A 24,431-nucleotide genomic window follows, 5' to 3' on the forward strand; every position below is an offset into this window, starting at 1 on the left:
GAGTGATTTTTGTCTTGCATATTAAAAGATGATTGATCTGTTTTGCTTTTGGTCTTTAGTAGATGTGTTGGTTATGGATGGCATATTTAATGTCATCAATTGCAAGTGAAGTATTTATGTCTTTACTATTTTTCATGGATACTATTGTTTGTGCAAATTACTTTTCTTAGAATTGTCCTCGCATCGCGCGAGTACGTATACTAGTTAAATCTTTATAAGTATGACAAGAAGCAAGAATTCGGGATGTATTATAAAATTTAAAATTAATTCTTAATTTTAAGCAATGAACTGTAAATTGTGAACATTGATTATTAGTTAGCAAATTTTCAACAAAGTCACAGATAACTAATTTGAACCCAAATAAAAATACAGACTTTCTACAGAAATTCAAAGAAAATTAAATTAAAAAAGTGTAATAGATAGAGACAAAAAAATAAATAGAGAAGGAAAAATACAATACACACATCCTTCTTAAGACTTTATTCATAACAATATAGCTGGAAAAAGAAATACAAAATACGTACATGGTTGTTTGAGCCCTTGTCGGCACCATCTCACATAATCAATCAAAATTCAAGAGTCTTCTTCATCGAGTAAAACTAAAGCATAAATCAAATAGTACAATAAAAAAATTAGTGGTTCGCTACTTTTAACTATTGAATGAAAAAGTTAAGTTTGTGGGAAGGAGTCACATGAGATAAAAAAGATGAATTTATATAGATAAAGTTTTAAATTAAATATTTATATCAATACTAATACCACCAAATCAACCAAGTCTTTCACATTCCAATCAGAATTTTAAATATGGTGGCAAAAATTCCTCTAATCAGCCAAAGACTTGGCAAGTCAACCAAGTCTTGCTTTATTTTTGTGTGCTTAGTTCTTTGTAAATAGTCTTGCTTTCACATGCTCTAGCATTGTTGGTGAAAAGTAGTGCCACATTTAGTAACTTAATACTGTAGTGTCTTCTTAATATTAATCGAGTTTAATCCACTTGGCTCTTGTGGATTTATCACAGGCAATGAGAGCCTTCCTAGATGGTCAAGTTTTGTCCAGTGAATTACTTTCTGTATTGGAGAATAATTTCATTAACTATTATCACTCACTTAGTTATACTATGCTAATTATACTAATTGTTTCTCTAGGTAAAGGCAACTCTCTAGCTCTTATGCTATGAGCACATCTCTGGCCAAATAGTGAACATGAACAAAACTTGCTATTTGGTGGCTCCAAACACTAAGCTGATAGAACAACTCATTGGCGTAACTGGTAAAGGTTCTTCCATGTGATCAGGAGGTCACGGTTTCGAGCCGTGGAAACAGTCTTGCAAACGGTGATTGTGTCGTTAACATGTTTTACACAAATTCATCGAAAGCAAGTAAAGCTGTCAATAAAAATGTAACACTGAACCTTGAGAAGCGGGGAGTTAGAACTTGAATTTTATGGTTTAAAATTCAGAAATAGTGACGTGTCTGGCATTAATAGCCTGGTTCTGAATTAATTTTTTTTTAAATATTTAGAGAATATTATTAATTAAAATATTTAATCTAGACTAAAGCTACTGAATTCAGTTGAACCTGTAGACAACCTTCTACCTCCGTTCCGGCACATACTAAAGTGTGGACACAAATGTGTGTTTTGCTTGTGTGGGCACATCAAGAATTGAAATTTTCTTTGACATTCTTGTGGTGCGTGTCTCACATTGTTGAAAATGAGAAATTACAAACCTTCCTCGAATGAATCTTCTATCTCCATTCCGAATAATTTTATGAGATAATACTCAATTACTCCCCTGAACTATACCCAAAAAGACTATGACACGCATCAACTTGAAGGGGGTCCTATTACCCCTGAACTAATTAAAAGTGTAATTTTGATACTCTTAGTGCCTACATGGCACATACGTGGCACAACACTCTGAAGTGTCCACGTAGGCATACGTGTGTGCCACGTATGTGCCACGTAGGAACTAAAGGTGTCAAAATTATACTCTTAATTAGTTCAGGCGGGTTATAGGACTCCTTTTAAGTTGAGGTGTGTCATAGCCTTTTTGGGTATAATTTAGGGGGCTAATTGGGTATTTTCTCTAATTTTATTATACTAAAGAAAATTTGAAATTTAAGAAAAATAGGTCATTCTGTAAAACTAGAGAATCTCTAAATTTCACACAGAGTATCCCTTATGTTCCAAACAGTCGTATTATTTCTATATATTTAGCAATGTACAGACATTTTCACCGTAGCTAAAATCTAATTCTGATAGGTCCCTCTTAGACGGGGCAGATTGTTTAAGCAAACTTGTTGGACTCAGCTAAATAAATCCTCCAACACAACATGTGGGTCCAAACACCGAGACTACATAGATCAAGGAATAACTTTTAAAGGGAGGTTTGAGGAATCCGCGGCGCAAAAATACTTCCAACAATTAACCACGACCATTCATTTCTGTCATAGCCAAGGTGTCTATCATCGCGATCTAAAACCTGAAAATATAATCCTGGATGAAACTGGAAACCTAAAGGTCTCCGATTTTGGCCTGAGTGCTCTATACGAGACCAAAAGACAAGACGGACTCCTACACACGACATGTGGAACTCCAGCATACGTCGCGCCAGAGGTCTTAAATAAGAGAGGGTACGATGGCCAAAAGGCGGATATTTGGTCATGTGGGATCATTTTATTTGTCTTGTTAGCTGGTTATCTTCCATTCCATGATGCAAATTTAATGGTAATATACAAGAAAATTAGTAAAGGGGAATTCAAATGTCCTGAACATTTCCATTCTGAAGTGAAAAAACTTCTTTCAAGAATTCTGGATTTAAATCCATTTTCAAGAATGACATTAGCTAAGCTAATGAACAATAATAGGTTCAAGAAAGGATTCAAATAAATTGATAAACCACCAATGCTGGATCAAGAACAAGACAAATCGCCTCGTAGCATTTTCGACATTGTGGATGATTTAGATGCAGAAAGTTCTTCAGGACACATAGAGCAACATCCATTAACAATGAATCCTACTTGTTTGAATGCTTTCGATATCATCTCTCTTTCTCCTGCTTTTGATCTCTCTAGCTTGTTCAAGAAAGATAAGATCTGTAGATCGGATGCTAGATTCACGACACAAAATTCCGCATCCACTATCGTCTCAAGGCTAAAGGAAGTAGCTTATATGGGGAGTTTTAAGGTTACTATCTGTTAGAGTGCACGCCCTACTGATTTTAATGTTATACTCTACTAGTTGTCTATCTGTGGAATAAGTAGGCTAACGTGGTTCACTAAAGTAAAAGATGAACACAGTATTTTTACGTGAAAAACACCCAGCTCAAGAAAGGTGTAAAAAATTATGACCTGTACCTCTACAGAATTTAACCCCAATCTTCACTATTACTCTTGAGCCTTAACAATCAACAAATTACAAGACTTCTTGTAAACTGGAAATTAAAACTTCTAACTCCTATTTCTAGAAAAATAAAAATCTTCCCAAGATAAGTGTTCCCAAGTCCTCGAGTTCCCTAACTTGAACACACAACTCCTAACTCAGTTTATACTTCACTGAGACTAAAATAAAAGACTCATTACAACTCAAAGAACCAAGCTATTACATAAAGTCTACGACTTGCTAAGTAAAGGACCAGGTTCTTCTTCAAGTAAGTGAACTGATTTGCTGATTGATGATTTTCTTGTCAATGCATGAGTGAAACCTTGAATGCCGTATGTTGTATTTAAGCCAACCCCTTGATGGAGTCCTTTAGATAATGTACTCTTCTATCTTAAATAGTACTCCAAGGTAGTTTCACTCCTTAGCTGAATAGAACTCTTTCTCTCTTATTCCTTAGTCTGGTAGGATTCCTTGATCAACTCAATCTTCAAGTGTGTGCATTTATCTTCTTATTTTCACCCTCTTTTCTGCATGTGATAAGTATGAAAATATATTTGACTTTTCTTGTTTATCCACTCCTTTCTTTACGCATTGTTAGCCTTCTATCAGCTTCAATGTGCAATCTATGTGAGGACCAGATTGCAGAACATATTTCATTCATATGTCCGTCATCAAAACTTCAAAACCCCTAAAAAATTATCCTTTTTTGATGATGACAAACTCAGCAACATAACATCATTCATAAAGTCCTGACATACTTAATAAAGGAATTTAAACAAAAGAACACAAAATAAAACAGGTTTAGTCAATTGAGTTATAAGCATTACATAATCTATTCTTCCCCCTTTTGACATCATTGAAAAGCTGGACCCAGAAAGTGAAAGACATTTAATAATCCATGGCCACTGGGGCTATCACTAAAACAATCAAAATTTAAAGTAATAGAACATTAATACAAGATGAAAAGATAGGGGAAACACATTTAAGCAAATAAGTATATCTCATTCAGTATCAGGATACAATTAAAGTTACCAAAATAGCACAAGAGATAACAAGTAACTAGGGAAGGAAATAAAAAAGAGACAATCCTAGAAAACTAAGATAGAGGCTAAGTAGATGAGGAGGAGGGGATATGGGAGGTCAATTTCCTAACAATATTAACATTCTCAGATCGTTCATGTTCCAAAGAAGCTATTAGGGAGGCAATTTGATCACGTAGAGGGCTCTTCTCATTATCATGGGTAGCTTGAGCAGCTTCTAGTTTAGCCTGAGAAACCTCCAGCTCAACAGTCTTTGCTGCAACTATATTCCTTAACCTTTGCACAGGTTTATTGGAACTTCTCATGGAAACAGGTAATATCTTATGGTTCATTGACCCTATGACATCCTTAGTGGTTTGGAGAGACCACACTTTGACAAGTATATTGAAATCCTCAAAAACAAAAGTGAGCCAAAATTCATATAGCAAAGCATGACCATTTTTATCTTGAAGTAAGAACCTCTGCATGTGCTGAATCATGAGTCGAGGTAGGTATATCTACACTTCAGTATTAAGAAGGTCCATCAGGGTAAGATCAAGAAAACTGGCTATAGTCCTTCTTTTCGATCGAGGAAGGAGCATTTTGTGAACAACATCAAAGTAAAACTGATAGAGTGGGGATATGTCATGTAGGACCCTACGATGAGTGAAAAGTTAAGGGTTTCTAGAGAAATTTCTAGATATATCAAGAGAAGAAGAAAGATTATCAAGAGGAGGCCAGGTAACCTTGACATAATGACCCCATCCCCAGAATATTCAAGTTTGAGCAAGGTCAGTAGCATAAAGATTGATGGTAATCCCATGAACAGTGGTAGAAAATATTTCTCCAATGGTAACTCCATTGGTATAAAACTCATACACTTCATCTTTTCCAAACTTACGTTGATGATCACCTTGAAGAACCAAGTGTGATGACCCCTGAGCTTCCACTTTTGAGACCAAGACATCCATTTCAGGGCCCTCAAAACTAGTAACAACACGTCCTCTAGCTAACTTACTTCTTTAGAAGTGGATAATATGAGCTGACTGAGAAGCTTTGTCAGCAGGAGTATCCACATCATACTCAAAATCAGCATCTGAGTTAGTAGAGAGAGCAGGGGGAGTGTCAAAAGTGACTCAAATGTAGATGAGTCAGAAGGAACAGGTATCTCAACTTATTTCCTTGAATGAGAATAAATTCTTGGAGTAGTGGTGAATAAATTCTTGGAGTAGTGGTCTTGGAAAAGGAAGAGGACTTTGAAGCAGATTTGGGCTTAGAAGAATGAGTACAAAAAGCTGAGGGTTTAGGAATCATGCGATTGGCAGTCTTGCCTCTTTGTACCAAATAAAGAAGTATATCTGGTGATTGGGAGGTAGGAGAGGTAGGAGCCGATGTAGCAACCCATATTTTCTTACTGGTTTAAAGAGTTTTAGCAAGGGATGTTTCTTTTTGATGTTTCCTTTGATGAGTATGAGAGGTTCTTGGAGTAGGGTTAGCAATGAGAGGCTCCATAAGATCTTAGTCCTCAACAACAATGGTAGAGGAAGGATGTTTTCTTTTCAACTAAGATCTTGACTTTTTTGGGATTAAGTTTGCAATTGGGACATCATCAGGGTCAAGAATTTCTACAGAAATAGGAGAGGGTGGTGTGGGATTGGGAAAGGATGATTAACTGGAGGCAGATTGAGCAAATGGGTTTTGGAGATTCTGAAAAATGGAAAAATCAAACAATTTAAAGTGAATGATAAGTGGAATAGACTAGGTTTCATTTGTAGTGAGGTGGAGAATAATTGCAGTAGGAATAGAGTCATAGAGATTGGAGGAGTCAGAGGAGGAGAATGAAGCCATGATTGAGAGAATAGTTGAGGTAGTGATTTGGTTAGTGAAGAGAATTAGTGATGAAGAAAAGAAAAAAGTGTATTTAAAAGGGAGATGAAAGAAGTTGAATCGAGGGTGAAGTGTATTTGGTGAAGAAACATAATGATAGAGATGTTCAGTGATAATGGGAAAATGGTGGCAGCCTTTTAAAATAGAAAGACTTTTGGATTTTTGGCGGTTGAGGAAGTAGCAAGGGACCATGTAGTGAACCTGTTTCTCTTTATGCAAGTATTGGTAAAATGTAATCATACCTTAATTTTGAAAATAAAATGGACAAAGTTTCTTGAGTGTTCCAGCCTTTCTACAAAATCAACACATGAATGAGGCAATTTACTCTCAAATCTTGGAATTAGAACACACAACTAAATGTGTAAGACTGGATTAATCATCAATCACTTAAAGGCACCTTATTCTAGTCAGTCATAGAGGGAGATTTATACTATTTTAATCATCCCCAAGGATAACCTATTCTTTCAAAATGTTCCCTGCTTAATGCCTTAGTGAATATGTCAGCAATTTGTTCTTTAGTAGAACAAAACATAATTGATATAAGACCTTTTTCAACATTATCTCTAAGAAAGTGATGTCTAATATCAATATGTTTAGTTCTTTTATGTTCAACAGGATTCTTAGCAATATTAATAGCACTTGTGTTATAACAAAAAATAGGAACACATCCAACATCTATACCAAAATCCATGAGTTGTTGTTTAATCCACAACAACTGAGCATAATAAGATCCTGTAACAACATATTCAGCCTCAGCAGTAGACAAGGCTACTGAGTTTTGTTTCTTAGTAGACCGAGTAATCAAACATGATCCAAGGAAGTGTGCCATGCCTGTGGTTCTTTTCCTGTCAACCAAGTATCCTACATAATCAACATCAGAGTATCCTACCAAGTTGAAGTTACTACCTTTCGGATACCATAGGCCAAGATCACTGATTCTCTTGAGATATCTTAAAATTCTTTTCACAGATTTTAGATGAGACTCTTTATGATTTGCTTGAAATCTTGTACATATCCCCACACTGAACAAAATATCTTTCCTACTTTCTATGAGATACAATTGTGATCCTATCATTCTTCTATACAAATTTTTCTCCACACCAGGACCTATTCATCCAAATCAAGTTTTGTCGCAGTGGCTATTGTAGTGCTGATCTCTTTTGCCTCTTCCATAGAAAATATTTTAAGAAGCTCCTTGACATACTTCTACTGATGGATCATGGTTCCAGATGCTGTTTGTTTAATTTGTAATCCCTAGAAGAAATTTAGCTCCCCCATCATGATCATCTCAAATTCACAACTCATGAGTTTAGCAAAATCATGAGTCATATTCATGTTTGTGGAGCCAAAAATAATATCATCAACAAACACCTGTACAACCAACATATCTTTTTCATTAGTTTTTAAGAAAAGAGTGTTGTCAATCTTACCTCTAGTGTGGCCATGCTCCAGAAGAAACATTGACAATCTCACATACCAAGCTCTTGGAGCTTGTTTCAGTCCATACAAAGCCTTGTCTAGTTTATAACATTATCAGCAAACTCTTTACTTTCAAATCCTAAAGATTGTTTGACATACACCTTCTCTTTGAGAATACCATTCAAGAATGCACTCTTGACATCCATTTAATAGAGAATGAATTCCATATAAGCCGCAAAAGCAACAAGTAATTTGATTTCTTCAATTCTGGCTACAGGAGGAAAAGTCTATGCCTTTTTCTTGATTGTACCCTTGGACCACTAATCTTGCCTTGTTCCTTGTTAATGTTCCATGCTCATCAACCTTATTTATATACATCCACTTAGTTCCAATTATAGTTCTATCTTTTTGAAGGGGAACTAAGTGTCATACTTTGATTCACTCAAACTGATTTAACTCTTCCTGCATGGCTATAATCGAATCAACATCAAGCAGTGCTTCAGTTAATTTTTTTGGCTTAATTTCTAACGATAATTCTTTGAAAGCGCACATGCTTCTCAATCCAGACCTTGTGGTAATCCCAGAAGTGAGATCAGTAAGATCATTCTTAATAGGATGTGATCCTTGATACTTGTAACCTTTTGGAACCAATCCTAGTAAGCTACTAGGATCACTACAGATGTTCTGAGCTGGGGTAGTTGGTGGCTCAGTTTCCTCTATCACTATGCCTCCATAATCAGTTCCCCCTATCGATGAACTAGGTTGTCCAACCTGTTCCTCGAATTCACTCCCTTCCTGGAAGGTAGTCTTAACATAAGATTCATCAAAAACTACATTCACACGTTCTTCAAAATAGTTTGTTCTGATGTTCAGAACCCTATAAGCCTTACTATAAAGTGAATAACCTAAGAAGATTCCCTCATCACTTTTAGCATAAAATTTTCCCACATTAATCTTTCCATTATTATGAATGAAACATTTATAACCAAAAGTTCTAAAATGATAAATGTTTGGATTTCTTTCTTTTAGTAATTCATAGGGAGTTTTCTCTAGAATAGGTCTGAAGATGCATCTATTTATGATATATTCTGCAGTACTAATTGGCTCAGCCCAAAGGTTTTTAGCAAGATTTACTGCAAGCATCATTGTTCTAGCCATATCTTCAATGTTTTATTTTTCCTTTTCACCACTCCATTTTATTATGGTGTTCTAGGAGCATAAAAGTTATGATCTATACCATTTGTCGAACAAAATTCTAAAAATTTGTTATTCTTAAATTCTATAGCATGGTCAGATCTTATGAAAACTAGAGTAGTGACTAGTTTCTTTTCAATTTTCTTAATGAAAATAGAAACAATGTCCAGGTAAATCTGGAATAATCATCAACAATCACAAAAACATCCATTTTTTCACCTTTGCTTTGAAGTCTCATTGGTCCGTACAAGTCCATATGAACTAGGTCAAGGCACTTAGTAGTGCTGACATGGTTCTTTGACTTAAAAGAGGATCTTACCTGTTTCCCCTTACACAGGCACTACATACCTTTTCTTCCTTGAAATTGGTCTTGGGAAAACGTTATACCATATCTTTGGAAGAAAGTATGTTTAGCTGTTTTAGACTTACATGTCTAAGTCACCTATGCCAAAGTAGGGAATCCTTTTCCATTGCACTCAGAAAAGTTAACTCTGTTCTTGGAATTGCCATTATATAAGCTTTGTACATATTTTTGTATCTCCTTGTAGTGAGAACAATCTCTTTGGTGTCCATCCTCTTAACTATGACTCCTGCAGAAGTAAAAATAACTTTATTACCTTTATCACACAGTTGTGAAAGACTTAGCAGGTTATGCTTCAATCCTTCTACAAGATAGACATCTTCCAGTGCTCTTGATTCAGATGTGCCTATTTTTTCAACTCAAGTAATGATTTCCTTTTTGCCATCACCAGTCATGTGTCTTGAGCAAGCACTGTCCAGGTACCAATGCTTTTTGCTGTCTTTCACATTTTCCTACAAGAAATCAATGGTTAGACTTAGGAACCAAGACAAGATTGGGTCCTTTTTATGAGTAAATAGATGAATTAAATTTCATCTAGTCCATGCAGGCAACATGTAAGGTAACCTGTTTCTCTGACCAAAACCAGTTCTTTTTCTCTTAGTCTGAGAAAACTTATTGGCCAGGTTTTGACTGCTAGATCTACTTTTCGTAGCCACAAGGCATTCAGTGGTTGGATGCCCTAGGTTACCATAGATATAACACAAGTCTTTAGGATCATCAAGACTTTTGTGGAAACCTAAACCTGCTTTTTCACTGTAATTCCTCTTACTTAACTTATGAACAATTCTTAAAGAGTTTGTCCACCTGTTAGCTCTTTCAAGGTCAAGCTTCAGTTTAGAGACTTCTTGACTTATTTTATTCACCATATCTATTTCAACACTACACTCTTGTTTGTACTTGACTAGTTCTAGTTTAGTACTTTCTTGTTCTTTACTCATGACCTTTTTTCCATTTTCAGTGAGTGTCAGTTTTAGGACTTCAGACTTAAGACCATTTTTTGAAGACTCAAGTTGTGCAACCTGTTTCTTGAGAGTGCAGTTTTCTTCTTCAACTATATTCTTGCAAGATTTAAATCAGATTAAATTTTAGACTTGCAAGACTGTTGAACAACTCATCCCTATCAGAAGTTAATTCTTGGAAATCATCAATTGGTGTACTCATCATAGAAACAAGTTTTGTTTTTGAAAATAAATGCAATTTTTATTTAAGCTCAAGTATCAGAAGCATCATCTTCTTCTTCTAAGTCAGAATCTTTGAAGGCCATGAATGTTGTTTCATCAATCTCATCATTATTTGAATCTGATCCCCAAGATGCTACCATAGCATATTCTTTTTTCATTTTGGATTTTTCTTTCAATTCTTTCTCAGTCCTTTCCTTCCTCCATTCAATTTCTCAAACTGGATGATCCGATGATCAATCTTTCCACACTTATAACATCCATTTGGATTGTCATTGAAACGTTCTTGCTACCTGTTCCCTTTCGTTCTTAAAGAAGTTACTAAAGTTCTTAGTTATGAAGGTAACTTGTTCCTGGTCAAGTTTAACTTCATCATCACTGTCTGAGGCCTTTAAATTCAAGACTTTCACAGGGGTTGCTTTTTCATTAGTTCCATAAATTTCCATTTCATAAGTCCTCAAATTTCCTACTAGTTCATCCAGTGTCATGGTTGTGAGATCCTTTTCCTACCTAATTGCAGTCACATTAACATTCCATTTTGATTTTGGGAATACCCTCAACACCTTTTCAACTTGTTCCTCCTCAGTAATGACTTTTCCCAAAGAGGTCAGCTCATTTGTTAAGACAGTAAGCCTTGTCACTATCTCATGCAAGGATTCATTCTCCTTCATCTTAAACACTTCAAACTCAGTAAAAAGAAGAGCAATCTTGAATTTTCTTACCTGAGAGGTACCCTTATGTGCATTTACTAGTGCATCCCAAATCTTTTTAGCAGTGGTATAAGTTGACAGTCTATTGTACTCAAACGGTCCTAGTCCACAAACTACAATGTTATTAGCCTTTGCATTTTTCTTTAATGCCACCAAGTCATCAGCTGGAAATTTACTCCTTAATTTCTTGACTTGTTCACTATCAACTAACTTCATTAGAATAGTAGGACCATTAGTGATCCTATCGCATAACTCGTAGTTTTCACCTTAGATAAATATTTCCATCCTGGCTTTCCACTAGATAAAGTGAGAACCATCAAAGAGTGGAGGTCTAGTAGCTGACTGACCTCCACTATGACCAGTAGGAGGTTCGAAATTCATCATAGTGATCTTTTCTTAGGTGCTAATCTTATTTAAGACAACCTCGCTCTGATACCACTTGTTAGAGTGTGTGCCCTACTAATTTTAACATTATACTCTACTAGTTGCCTATCTATGGAACAAGTAGGCTAATGTGGTTCATTGAAGTAAAAGATAAACATAGTATTTTTACGTGGAAAACACCCAAAACAAGAAAGGTATAAAAAACCACGACCTGTACTTCTACCGGATAACCCCAATCTTCACTATTACTCTTGAGCCTCAACAATCAATAAATTACAAGACTTCTTGTAAACTAGGAATTAAAAGTTCTAACTCCTATTTCTACAAATACACAAATCTTCCCAAGATAAGTGTTCCCAAGTCCTCGAGTTCCCTAACTTGAAGGCACAACTCCTAACTCAGTTTATACTTCACTGAGACTAAAATAAAAGACTCATTACAACTCAAAGAACCAATCTATTACATAAAGTCTACGACTTGCTAAGAAAAGGACCAGGATCTTCTTCAAGTAAGCGAATTGATATGCTGATTAATGATTTTCTTGTCAGCGCATGAGTGAAACTTTGAATTTCGTATGTTGTATTTAAGCCAACCCCTTGATGGAGTCCTTTAGATGATGTACTCTTCTATCTTGAATAGGACTCCAAGGTAGTTTCACTCCTTAGTTGAATAGAACTGTTTCTCTCTTATTCCTTAGTCTGGTAGGACTCCTTGATCAACTCAATCCTCAAGTGTTTGCATTTATCTTCTCCTTTTCACCCTCTTTGCTGCATGTGATAAGTATGAAAATATATCTGACTTTTCTTGTTTATCCACTCCTTTCTTTATGCTTTGTCAGCCTTGTATCAGCTTCAATGTGCAATGCATGTGAGGACCAGATTGCAGAACATGTTTCATTCATATGTCCATCATCAAAACTTCAAATCTCAAAACACTATCAGAATTGTATGATGACTATCTTATTTTAATGCTTAAACTATTTGGGAGAACACACTTTATTTACTTGATTATTATTTGACATGTCCAATCATGCTCGTATATGGGCCGGTCTAATTTTTTTTAATTATCCGAGCACGTAAAATTCATTTTTATGTGGCCTCGTACTATGTTGAAATTGTTCAATAGAGAAGTCAAAAATTTCACTAAGATAGTCCAACAGTTAATTTCACACTGTAATTTCTGCTTCACTTGCGGGTTCGTCTCATCTCAAAGTTTAATCTAAGCACCTTTACCTTATGTGGCTTTGCCTTTGTGACCATCTTACCTAAAATTTTACTATTTTAGAGGCATAATACATAAACGTGCCCTTCAACTTGGCCTTATTTAGCATCTATAGATGCCCTCCAACTTCTGATGTGCACAACTATACATTTAAGTTTGTATAAAGTTGAACAAGTAGGCACATGCGTTCTTGATGGAGTCCTAGATGGAAATTCATTTCCTATGTGACGTCCTACATGTATTATATCTTCAATAGTGAAGAAGAAACACGGGACGGTGAAAATGCAAGGAAGCAAGGAAGGGAGAAAAGGGAAATGACTAATTGATGCAGAGATATTTGAAATTACGCCAGCTTTCCATGTTGTAGAAGTGAAAAAAAAATCTGGAGATACTGTAGAATACAGGAAGTTTGGTGATCAATCCCTAAATCCTTCATTAAAAGATATAGTTTGGAAATGGCAGGGCAATGAGCAACAACATGAAAACAAAAATAGTTGTGGTTTAAAGATTTGGTTAATTTGGAAAATCTTGAAGAATGGCGGTTGATTTGTACTGTAATGAAAGAAGAGAAATTTAGAGACTTAATTATCTTTCTTCTTCATTTACCATTGAGGAACTTATATGTCACATATTTTAGTCGTGGAATTAGTCACTGATGTTTGTGGCAGGCAAGTTGCCTGCATTACAATCCTTGGGTGCGACACTTGTCTATATCTTCTGTGAATACAAGATACTTTGCGCACCGTGCTACCCTTTTTTCTTATCATGTAAGCTTTATGAAGTTTTTTTTGTTATTTCTCTTTTTGTTTGTTGTCATGATGTTATGTGTCATCAGTGTTTCCCATGTATAACATTTACTGTATTAATTGCTATTTGTATTCATGTTAATTCCTCACAATTTTAAAAAAAATTCTTCTGCTTAAGATTTTCAAGAGGATTAATTAGGTTTTAGTTATTCAATTTATATTTACAAGTTCCACCATTTTGCAACATTAATATTAACAGGAAATCTAGTGCTAAAACAAAGGAAAGAAAGAAATATTTACATGATTTCACTAATTTAGCGAACATTTGCAACAAACAAATGACTTGAAGCGACGAGAGATTCCAAGAGCATGCTTAGCATGTAATAAGTTGAATATTGATCTTCTGTAGCATCCCTACAACATCTTTCATGTTAGTCCTTCTTGCCGAAGATTCAGCACAACAATCTAATGCCACTTTCATGATTGATGCCACTACATCTAGCTCCTTATGTAGAGATTGCCAGTTGATGTTAGCAAGTTGGCATCTACGACGTCCAATACTGCCTCTAGAAGTGAATAACTCACCCGTTGCTTCAAGCTAAGATCTCCCTCAAACTCATTAGGCTTTCTCCTAGTAAACGTTTCTAGAAATATGATCCCGTAGCTATAGACATCACACTTTGTTGATACCAAACCATCCCGTCCATACTCTACAGTCAAATAATTAATTTAAAGATGCAATATATGTAACACCCCACATTTTTGGACTAGAATGTAAATCGTCATTTCTTCTCATAAAGGTTAAAAAATCCGTAAATCCAATGAAAATTTAGTGTGTTGATCAATTATGTAGTGTAGAAATCTATTTGAGCATGAATTAAGATCATAGAAGTCCCTTAACTCAAGGACGAGTTGAAAGATTTCCAACTGTTCGAGTTTGAGTAAGCATCGAAACTTGGGTCAACTTCAATCAACCATAACTCATTGTATATAATGAACTGGGTGGCCTACTATATACCAAATTGTAGATAATTTAATAAGCTTTTCAACGATATAAGATTTGTCAAAATCCAATAACTAGGTAAGGAGTTATGGATATTTTAAGTTTCATCTGTAAGACGAATGCCATTTCAGTGCATGACACATCGCGCCATAGGCCAAAATGGCACTCATCAATTTCCAGCAAGCCTCCGTGATAATCCCGCTTCGCGCCAAACTTCCAGGTCTCAATAATTGGCATTTTCCCAAGCTCCGCGTTGCACTGGGGCCAAAATGGGGATCCAGTTTCAGAATTTCACTCAAGGGTATTTTGGTCTTTTCTACCCATTCCTACCCTCTATATATGCCCTAGTAAAGGGAAAAATCTCATTTTTTCTCTAGTAACTCAAGATTCAACCATGGGAATTCAAAACAAACTAGAGATTTGGAATACCAAATCGTAAGCTTCAAGAAGCACCTATTATTTTCACATATAGAGGTACGTGGGGTTATCTCAAAAATCTCATGGGCTTAAAAAAATTCATGTTTTAAAAATGAGGGTTTTGAATTTATGAATATAAATATGTTTTAAGCATCTTTATGATATTGATTTAGTCTTTATGCCTATTTCCAAAGTGGTTTGATATATTATATATGCATATGCTTGTGATTCAAAAGATGTTAACTTCAGAGCATGAATTATATGAAACCCCTCTCTTGATATGAAATTGTTTGAATTTTCATATGATGTGAATTGTTAGAAATCATCTTGACAAGCATGACATGAACTATTTTAAAAGTGGATATGATTTTTGATTAGCAAGGAGAGGGTTATTATGTTGAAATATGATGAATATAATGGTTGCATGAAGTAATGATATGATATTGATGGCTTGCAAGTCGGGTATGACGATACCCTACAGAATAAGATATGTGGTTGAATTAATTGGAGTTGAATGTATTGATTTTATACGAGATAGGTGGATGCCCGAAGAAGGCATTTGAGTGTAAGGGCTCATCGCTGGAAACCATGTTTGCCACATTGGAATTTAGTACCGGGCTAAGTGATCTTGCGTACCTGACTTTATGTCATTCCCAAATTGGGACTATGGTTAGGAGCCCTGCTTTGTGATCTTGTGCACTACCATAATTTATTGGGTCGAGATACCTTGCTGTGTGATCTTGTATGTATTCCCCTCACTTATACTCTAATCTTGGCAGAAAACGAGGTTTGACAGTTGGTGTAAATGTTATATATCTGGTATTCACCTAGCTCAGCTGAATTACATTGATGTTGAAAACTATTACGTTATGCCCATGTGTTTTCAAATGATTTGATACGAAACTACTTTATACTGGCTCTCACCTATATTTTGAAAAAATATTGTATTTTGTTTTGATTTCTCTGCGTACTAGTACTTTTGTATTGACCCCTTTTCCTCCCAGGTTCGAAGGCACAATCTAGGGGTCCAGATAACCAGTAGATCTCTTTCAACAGATTTGCAGAATCAAGTGGTGAGCCTTTTATATTTCGAAAGGCCTTATGTCTGTTCATTTATCATTTAGTAGTTTTGGTTCTACTGGGGGCCTTGTCCCAATTTTCAGATAGTTATTTGTTTCGGTTATGCAGTAGAGATTTGGTAGACGTTTTTGAGATATTGATTGAGAATTATGGGACATTATTCCCCATTATTGTTTTCATATGATTTTTGACCATGTTTTCGTTATATTGTGTATCTTCCGTATTTCTTTTGTCATATAAGTCATGTGCATGATTACCAGATAGATAGGGGTGTTTTGGGCCTTTATGGTTTGAAATATTCATCACGGCCAGGACCCTAGTTTGGGTTGTGATAAACTTGGTATCGAATCATCGTTCATGGTCCCAGGGTTTCTATGAAATCACATCGGGTAGAGTCTTATTTATGGATGTGTAGCGCGCCACACTTATAAGCAAGAGGCTACAAGGCGTTTAGGAATGTCTCTCTTTCTTCATGTTCTAGTTCTTCCAATAGAGTCAGAATGTTCCTCCTTCATACCTTAATTCATTCTATGGTGACGTTCATATGAAAGTAAAATCATCCCAAATTCTTTCCTTACTCTGATGTTCTCAGACCCATCACATTACTGGGGTAATTCAAGTGTAGAAGTTTAGAGTCTAAATGGTATGGTCCCTTCGGATCGCGTCATATATGATCTTAAAATTGTGCAAGGACTTGAGAAGAGTCCGTTATTGCTTCAGAGTGTATTGGTTCTAGTGTGAACCTTGATCTTAATGAAATCGTGCTTTTCAGCCTTCTGTAATGAGTATATTCTGTCCTTTTCAGAAATTATTATTGCAGATGTCATGCTTAAGGGAAAAGATGTGTAGTAGAAGTGTTGGAATTGTATTTACACCCAAATAGTAGTATAAGTTAAAGTATCGGTGTCATGACCCATTGGTAGCTAGTAGCATGTGTGGATTGTATGATAATCTGTGGGGGAAATATTTTACTCAGATTTTTTTATCTATACAAAGTAAGATGTGTATTCTCAGATTATGGAATATTGTGTGACAAGTTTCCATCCCTTGAAAATATTTTATCATCGTGTTGATGAAACTAAAAAGTCTAGTGAAGCCGTGTGGGGCTCTTTCGATTCACTAGCATAGTTACCTTGTCATTCATTTCATTTTCTTGTTCAAACCACAAAAATCAAAGTCTAGTGAATCCGTGTGAGGCCTATTTCAATTCACTAGCAATTTGTCGTTCAACGTGTTATTCTCGTGTTGGTTGAATACATGTATAGCTGAATCTTTTTGCATGAGATAGATTTGGTAATGAAGCTATTCGTCCTTGTGTGTTAGTTTATTAGTAGAAGATAGAGAAAGAGCTATTAGGCGAGGTGAATTGTCCTTGCTTGAAGTATGAAAATGGCAAGATTAGCTAGTAGGTTATAAGTATAGACTCATGGTTGTTGTGAACTTTGAAGGTAGTGTAAATGTACGCTTGGGTAAGTAGTTGTGATGTGAGAAAGAAGTATAAGTAGATACGATTGTGCGGGCTTATAATATAAGTATAAGGTTGACCATGTCTATTATGAGGCTTTAACCCCCCTTGCCCTTCTTTTCATTGGTAGTTGTAAACTAGTACCACTTGTGAGAAGGAATGTAGTAGATTTTTGAGATATTTGGGTAGAATGTCCCAATTTGATGGATTAGTATATTTATATTATGTTGTATTCTTCATTGGTGGTAAATAATTGATACTAAACTATAGGCTTGAATTTAAATGGTGTGGTGGTAAATAGTGGCAAGAGTTTGATGACGCATATTTTGTGGGATTAAATTAGTAGGCTTGATGTGCTGAAATAGTACATGCTAATGGATTATGATAAGGAAAACCGTTAGGTCATGATCAATTATTATGGTTATGAAGTTCTAGTGCACTAGTCTTTTCGTGATGTTTATTTCATAGTTTCCAAGTGAAAAATTTATGTGTATGGTTAGATTGTAAATCATGTTTAGCACTAGACATTAAGTTTGAAACAATTGATGGCCATGAAGGGGGATGTGATGATTTCTTGATTAATGATACTAGTTATAGGGAAGTGATCTATAGGCTTGAATAGTGTATGCAAGTGCCTAAGTTTATTTTATTTCGTAATGAAGTATAATGGTGTATGTATGATGTAGAAGTATGCCCAGGGTGGTTTAAAGTTGCGGTATTTATTCTAAGGCTATTATATGTTGTGTGTGGCTAGTGGTACCGTTGAGTTGCTAGGTGGGAAAAGGACTAGTTAGATGGTATATGGTATTCTAAATAGCCAAGTTAAGGAACTTTAATTGATAGTGTTGAGCCTTTTTGATATGATCCTGATTCTCTTGGTAGAGGAATATAATTTTAAGGTGGCTTTATTGGTAGTCTATGACAGAAGTAGAGTGATTCATTAAAGACTTGGTGACATCCATGTTAAGCGTTAGAGTCTAAGTTTGAGTCCTTGAGGGTTGCGCTATTAGAAATAAGAGTTGAAGAGCTAGAGGGTGTGCACTCCAACTAGGGGGATACTCATGAGGATTTGAAGTAATTAAGTGCTCTAGTATTATGTGATGACTATTGGAGCTATAGAATGATAGAGTGTGTCTCAGAAGGTGGTATTAGTAGTGGGTTTTCCACTTCCAGATGTAGTCATTCGGGTTAATTTCTATTAATTACGTGTATTGTTGTTTTTCATACCCTAGAGAGCAGTAAGGGTAGTTCTATTTAGAGTCTAGTAAGGGATCTCTCAATCTTAAGATGATGGCTTAATGCTAAGAAGAAGATAATAGTAAAAGTGACCGAGCCAGACTCTCATATTCTAGTAGTAATGTCAGTATGATATAGAGCATCAGAAAGTGAGGGTGAGACTCCACCCATTCTTATCTCAGTTTTTTTCAGTTACCCCAATGCCTACTCATGCCAGGGCCCCGGTTCGGGTCGTGACACTATACTTTCTAGGTAGGGGAAAAAAGGACAAATCAGAAAAACTAAGAGACATACCTGGTGCAATATAACCCAGTGTTGCTAAGGTTTTATTGTACAAATCACTCTCATCTTCACCAAGTAGTTTTGAAATGCCAAATTCGCATAGGTGGGCAACCATATACTCATCCAACAAAACATTACTAGGCTTCAAATTGCAATGAATTACAGGCGATGAGCACCCATGGTGAAGATATTCTAATGCACATGCGACATCTATCACTATGCTTAGTCTTTGACTGATATCGAGGAAGTAGTTGTGTGAAAACAAATACTTCTCAAGACTTCCATTTGGCATATACTCGAGTACTAAAGCCTTAAAATCAAGGTTTGAACAACTAGTAATGACTTTTACGAGATTCCTATGGCAAAGGCTGCACAGAACTTCACATTCCATGTCAAAGCTCTTGATTGAACACTTTAATTGGAATGGCATATCCACTTTTTAGAACACCTTTGTAAACAGAGCCAAAACTTCCAGAACCAATCAGATTACTCTTGCTAAGCGCATCAGTTGCTTGGAGCAATTCATAGTATGAAATTCTTTCTCTTGTTATGGAAGATAATGAATCATTTTTTTGAGAAGCCCTTTTATGTCTTCTGTACCTTATCCATACACACGCTAAGGTGATAGGAGCAAATAGAATTGTGATTCCCAGAAAAAGAAATAGAACTAGCAATCTTTTGCTATTTGAACTGTCCTTTGATGAAGTGGGGGCATGGAGGGACATTAAACCTTGAAGAACCACACAATGCTTCATTGTAGATGAAAAACAGACTCTAAAGGTTCCTGAAAGGACCCCTCGAGGATATTTCAACATACAAATTGCTGAGAGAAACATTGAAATACTTCAGGTTTGGAAGTTTCTCAAAAGACATAGGAATGATTCCTGATATATTATTGTTAGAAAGGTCTAGGAATTCCAAACCTACCATGTTTCTCACCGAGTCAGGTATAGATCCTTGAAATTTGTTATGTTTCAAAGAAAGGTGCACCAGAGTTCGCAATCCTCCAATTTCTCTGGGAATTCCATTAGAGAATTGATTCGTCGATAGATCTATGAGTGTCGCAGCCTTTAGATTTCTGATTTCTGGAGGTAAAGAACCTACCATGTTGTTTGATGATAAGTAAAGAACCACTAGATCTTGAAGGTTCCCTAAGCTTGGTGGTATATTGGCACTCAATTTATTGGAACCCAGATGTATCTCCCTAAGGGAAGTAATATTCCCTAAACAATTAGGAAGAGATCCTGAAATTTGATTTTGACCCAAGTAAATATCATCCAAATGCTGCAATTTACATATATGATCACCAATAAATCCTGTAAGTTTGTTTTTACTCAAGTTGAAGCACTGAAGGTGTCATGACCCAAACGAGGGCCTGGCCGTGACGGACATCCCGAACCATGAAGGGCCGTAATGCCCTTCTCTATCTGGTAATCATGCACAACATTCATATAATAAAAGAAGATCCGGAAACATAATCTTAAATGAAAACATGGTCAATTTTGATTTCAACACAAGTATGGAAACTGTAAATCAACTACATCTAAATAACATTAAACTCAATCTGCGAAATCTCTACTACATGAAAATCTGACAACTGTCTGAAACTGGGACAAGGCCCCCCGTAGACCAAAACTGAAATAAGTGACATAATCTGAAAAGACAGGCTTTCTGGAATAGAAAAGGCTCACCAATGCACAATCTAATCAGCTGTCTGAATTATCTAATGCTTATTTGGACCCCTAGACTGAGTCTCAAAACCTGAGAGGTAGAGGGAGGGGGGGTCAATACAGATGTACTGGTACGCGAGCATATCCAAAATAATCATTTATTATTCAACATATATGAGAGCAATTTAAAACAGTTCATAAGTATATCATATATTAAGAATTCACATGGGCATTTTAAAGACTCTGTAAAAATCATCTCAACTCTGAGAAATCTATGTTACTTCTGCGCTAGGTGGTATACCCTACAACTCTGAAAAATTCCATGGGCTATTTGGAAACTATCATTAACTCGGCAGCGAATCCCCCAACCCAAGTGTGCCGCAAGGGCCGGAGTCTTTGAATCTACTACGCCACACGGCCGTCGCCATCATACAATAATAATCTATGCGTATCGGCAAATACAGTTTCAGGCTAAGAGTTGCTTGAACTTGCGCCTTCTTCGGGTAATCACCTAACCCTCTTTAATCCCCTTTTTAAAACTCTATCAGACCATACAGCCTCTGAAAACATGCGCTGAAAACATAATCTATTATGGCATAAACACATATGGTATCGTCATACCATTGACTAGCAAGTCACATCTCTGAGCCATTATTAATCTATCGTAAATCTCTGTTTTCAATACACAAGTTTTGTGACCAACATTTCAGTAATTAAACTCAAAGAAACTCTTTCTCAAACCTCATGTAAACACATGCAAGGAACTCGTCTTTGTCAAGCATTTCTGTAGTACAGTACAGGGTGGTCATGTCAAAGTTCTCAATTCACATGCAATTCTTTCTCTTAAATACAAGAACACATTTTTATCAAGAAACACCCTCTCAAGAATTTCAAATCATGCTCAAATGCTATAATATTACGAAAACATCTTTCAAATCACAAAACCATAATCTTTAATTCAATACACTAGAGGGAGTTCATAATTTATGCTCTCAATGATCTTAAATCTCAAATTCCATACATATACATATACATGTAAATCAATTTAGGGGATAGGACCACAAGGTCAAAACAATAGTAACCTTAAAATATTCGGAGTATGTAATTTAGAACATAGATTCCAAAACCCCTTTGAAATTCATGCAGCATAATCTTAAATCTCAAATTCCATACATATACATATACATGTAAATCAATTTAGGGGATAGGACCACAAGGTCAAAACAATAGTAACCTTAAAATATTCGGAGTACGTAATTTAGAACATAGATTCTAAAACCCCTTTGAAATTCATGCATAAAAATCTAAAAATCATGCTCTAATGGTTTTAAACTCATATAGTTTTTTTAGGATAAACCCCACGTACCTCTGTCTAGAAATTTAAAGGATGCTTCTTGATGCCCACGGCTTGGGGATTCTAAATCTTCAATTTTGTTTTGAAAACCCACGGTTGAATCTTGATTTATTTGGATTTTCAATATGGAACCCTAGAGAGTGTTCTTGAATATTTTTGGTGAATGTATGAGTAATATGCTCAATTGGGGTTAAAATCTTGTGTTTGGACTGATAAGGGTATGGAAAAATATCCAATATACCCTTAATGAGACAGGTATTAAAATACAACTGGGAGCCTAATTTCTTGGGCCACCGAGACGCGCCATTATCGCGGTGGCTAACTGGAAATTGACGAATGGGAATTTGGCCCACTCCGCGATGTGCCACCATTGCGGAGTCCCACTAGAAATTGACCATCATCATTTACACCCTCTCTGCGATGCGCCAAGGATAGGAATGATAGTGTTTTACGACTAGGACTTAAATCAACCATAACTCCTTCACCGAGTGTTCGTTTTGGACGCATCTTATGTCGATGGAAAACTTATTCAATCATCTACAAAATAAAAAGTTGAAATCTAAGGATTCCACCGGGAAAAAAAAGGATAAATCATTCTAGAATCCGATGCTTGATATTTTAGGGACAAAATTTAGCTAAGAAAAACTTTGGGGAGTTACAATATCCCCCCTTGGGAATATTCGTCCCCGAATGTTGACGCGGGAAACAGACAAGTATAATTTCAAGCATACTAAGGCATAGAAAAAATAAGGCAAGGATTGTACCATCTATTTCGTCATCCATTGGATCAAAAAGGTTTGGGTATCTAGCTCTCATGTCAACTTCTGATTCCCAAGTCGCTTCTTCAATTTTCTGGTTTCTCCACAACACTTTAACTGAGGCTATCTCTTTGTTCCTCAATCTTATAACTTGGCGATCTAAAATCTCTACAGGCTCTTCTTCATAGGATAAGGAGTCTATCACTTTGATTTCTTCAACAGGAAACACTAAAGAATGGTCTCCAATATATTTCTTCAACATAGATATATGAAATACCGGATGTACCGAACCCAAACTAGCTGGCAATTCTAACTTATACACAACTCCACCTATCCTTCTCATAATCTGATATGGTCCTATATAGCGAGGACTCAGCTTACCTTTCTTCCTGAATCGGATGACTCCCTTCATGGGAGAAACCTTGAGAAACACCCAATCTCCTACCTTAAACTCTAGATCTCTTCTCCTAACATCGGCGTAGGACTTTTGATGACTCTGAGCTGTCTTAAGTCGTTCTCTAATGACTTTCACATCCTATATTGCCCGATAAATAAGATAAGGCCCAAATATCTCTGTCTTACAAACTTCATACCATCCTATCGGGGACCTATATCTTCTCTCTTATAATGCCTCAAAAGGTGCCATCTTAATATTCTAATGGAAACTATTATTATATGCGAACTCTATCAATGGAAAGTGCTCTACCCAACTACCTTTAAAATCAATCACGCAGGCCCTCAACATATCCTCAAGGGTATGGATGGTGCGCTCAACTTGCCTATCTGTCTGAGGGTGAAAAGCCATGCTCAAATTCACTTGGGTACCTAAACCCTTTTGAAATGATATCCAACTATGTGAAGAAAACTGTGTACCTCTGTCAGATATAATGGACACAGGTGCCCTATGCAAATGAACTATTTCTGCAATGAACAACTTGTCGTAATCCTCTCCCGAATGATTTGTCCTGAAATGTAGAAAGTGAGCAGACATGGTCAACCTATCTCCAATCATCTAAATGGAATCATATTGGTTTCAGGACCTCAAAAGTCCTGTAATGAAGTCCATATTAATCATCTCCCACTTCCACAAAGGCAAATCTATCTCTTGAGAAGAACCACCTGGCCTCAGATGTTCCACTTTAAGGGTGGAAAGCCGTGCTCAAATTCACTTGGGTACCTAAACCCTTATGAAACGATCTCTAAAACTGTGAAGAAAACTTTGTACCTCAGTCAAATATGATGGACACGGGTAACCCATGCAAATGAAATATTTTTGCAATGAAAAGCTTGGCATAATCCTCTCCCGAATAAGTAGTTCTGATAGGTAGAAAGTGAGCTGACTTGGTCAGCCTATCTACAATCACCCAAATGGAATCATACTGGTTTCAGGACCTCGAAAGTCTTGTAATGAAGTTCATAGTAATCATCTCCCACTTTCTCAAGGGCAAGGCTATCTCTTGGGAAGAACACCCTGGCCTCATATGTTCCACTTTAACTTGCTGACAATTCAAACACTTGGCAACATAGTTAGCCACATCACGCTTCATATTATTCGACCAATAAATGTTTTTCAAATCCTGATACATCTTAGTAGAGCCAGGGTGAACAACATACCTCGACGTGTGAGCTTCGTCAAGGATTCTCTTCCTCAGACCATCTACATCTG

The 24,431-nt window shown here is 36.2% G+C and overlaps 1 pseudogene; it reads left to right on the forward strand.

The window, feature by feature from the left end:
* The first annotated feature begins 1,021 nt into the window (after positions 1–1,021).
* Positions 1,022–13,300, forward strand: LOC107869149 (annotated as a pseudogene).
* The last annotated feature ends 11,131 nt before the right edge of the window (positions 13,301–24,431 follow it).

The sequence above is a fragment of the Capsicum annuum genome, chromosome 4 (genome assembly GCF_002878395.1).
Source record: "Capsicum annuum cultivar UCD-10X-F1 chromosome 4, UCD10Xv1.1, whole genome shotgun sequence".
NCBI lineage: Eukaryota > Viridiplantae > Streptophyta > Magnoliopsida > Solanales > Solanaceae > Capsicum > Capsicum annuum.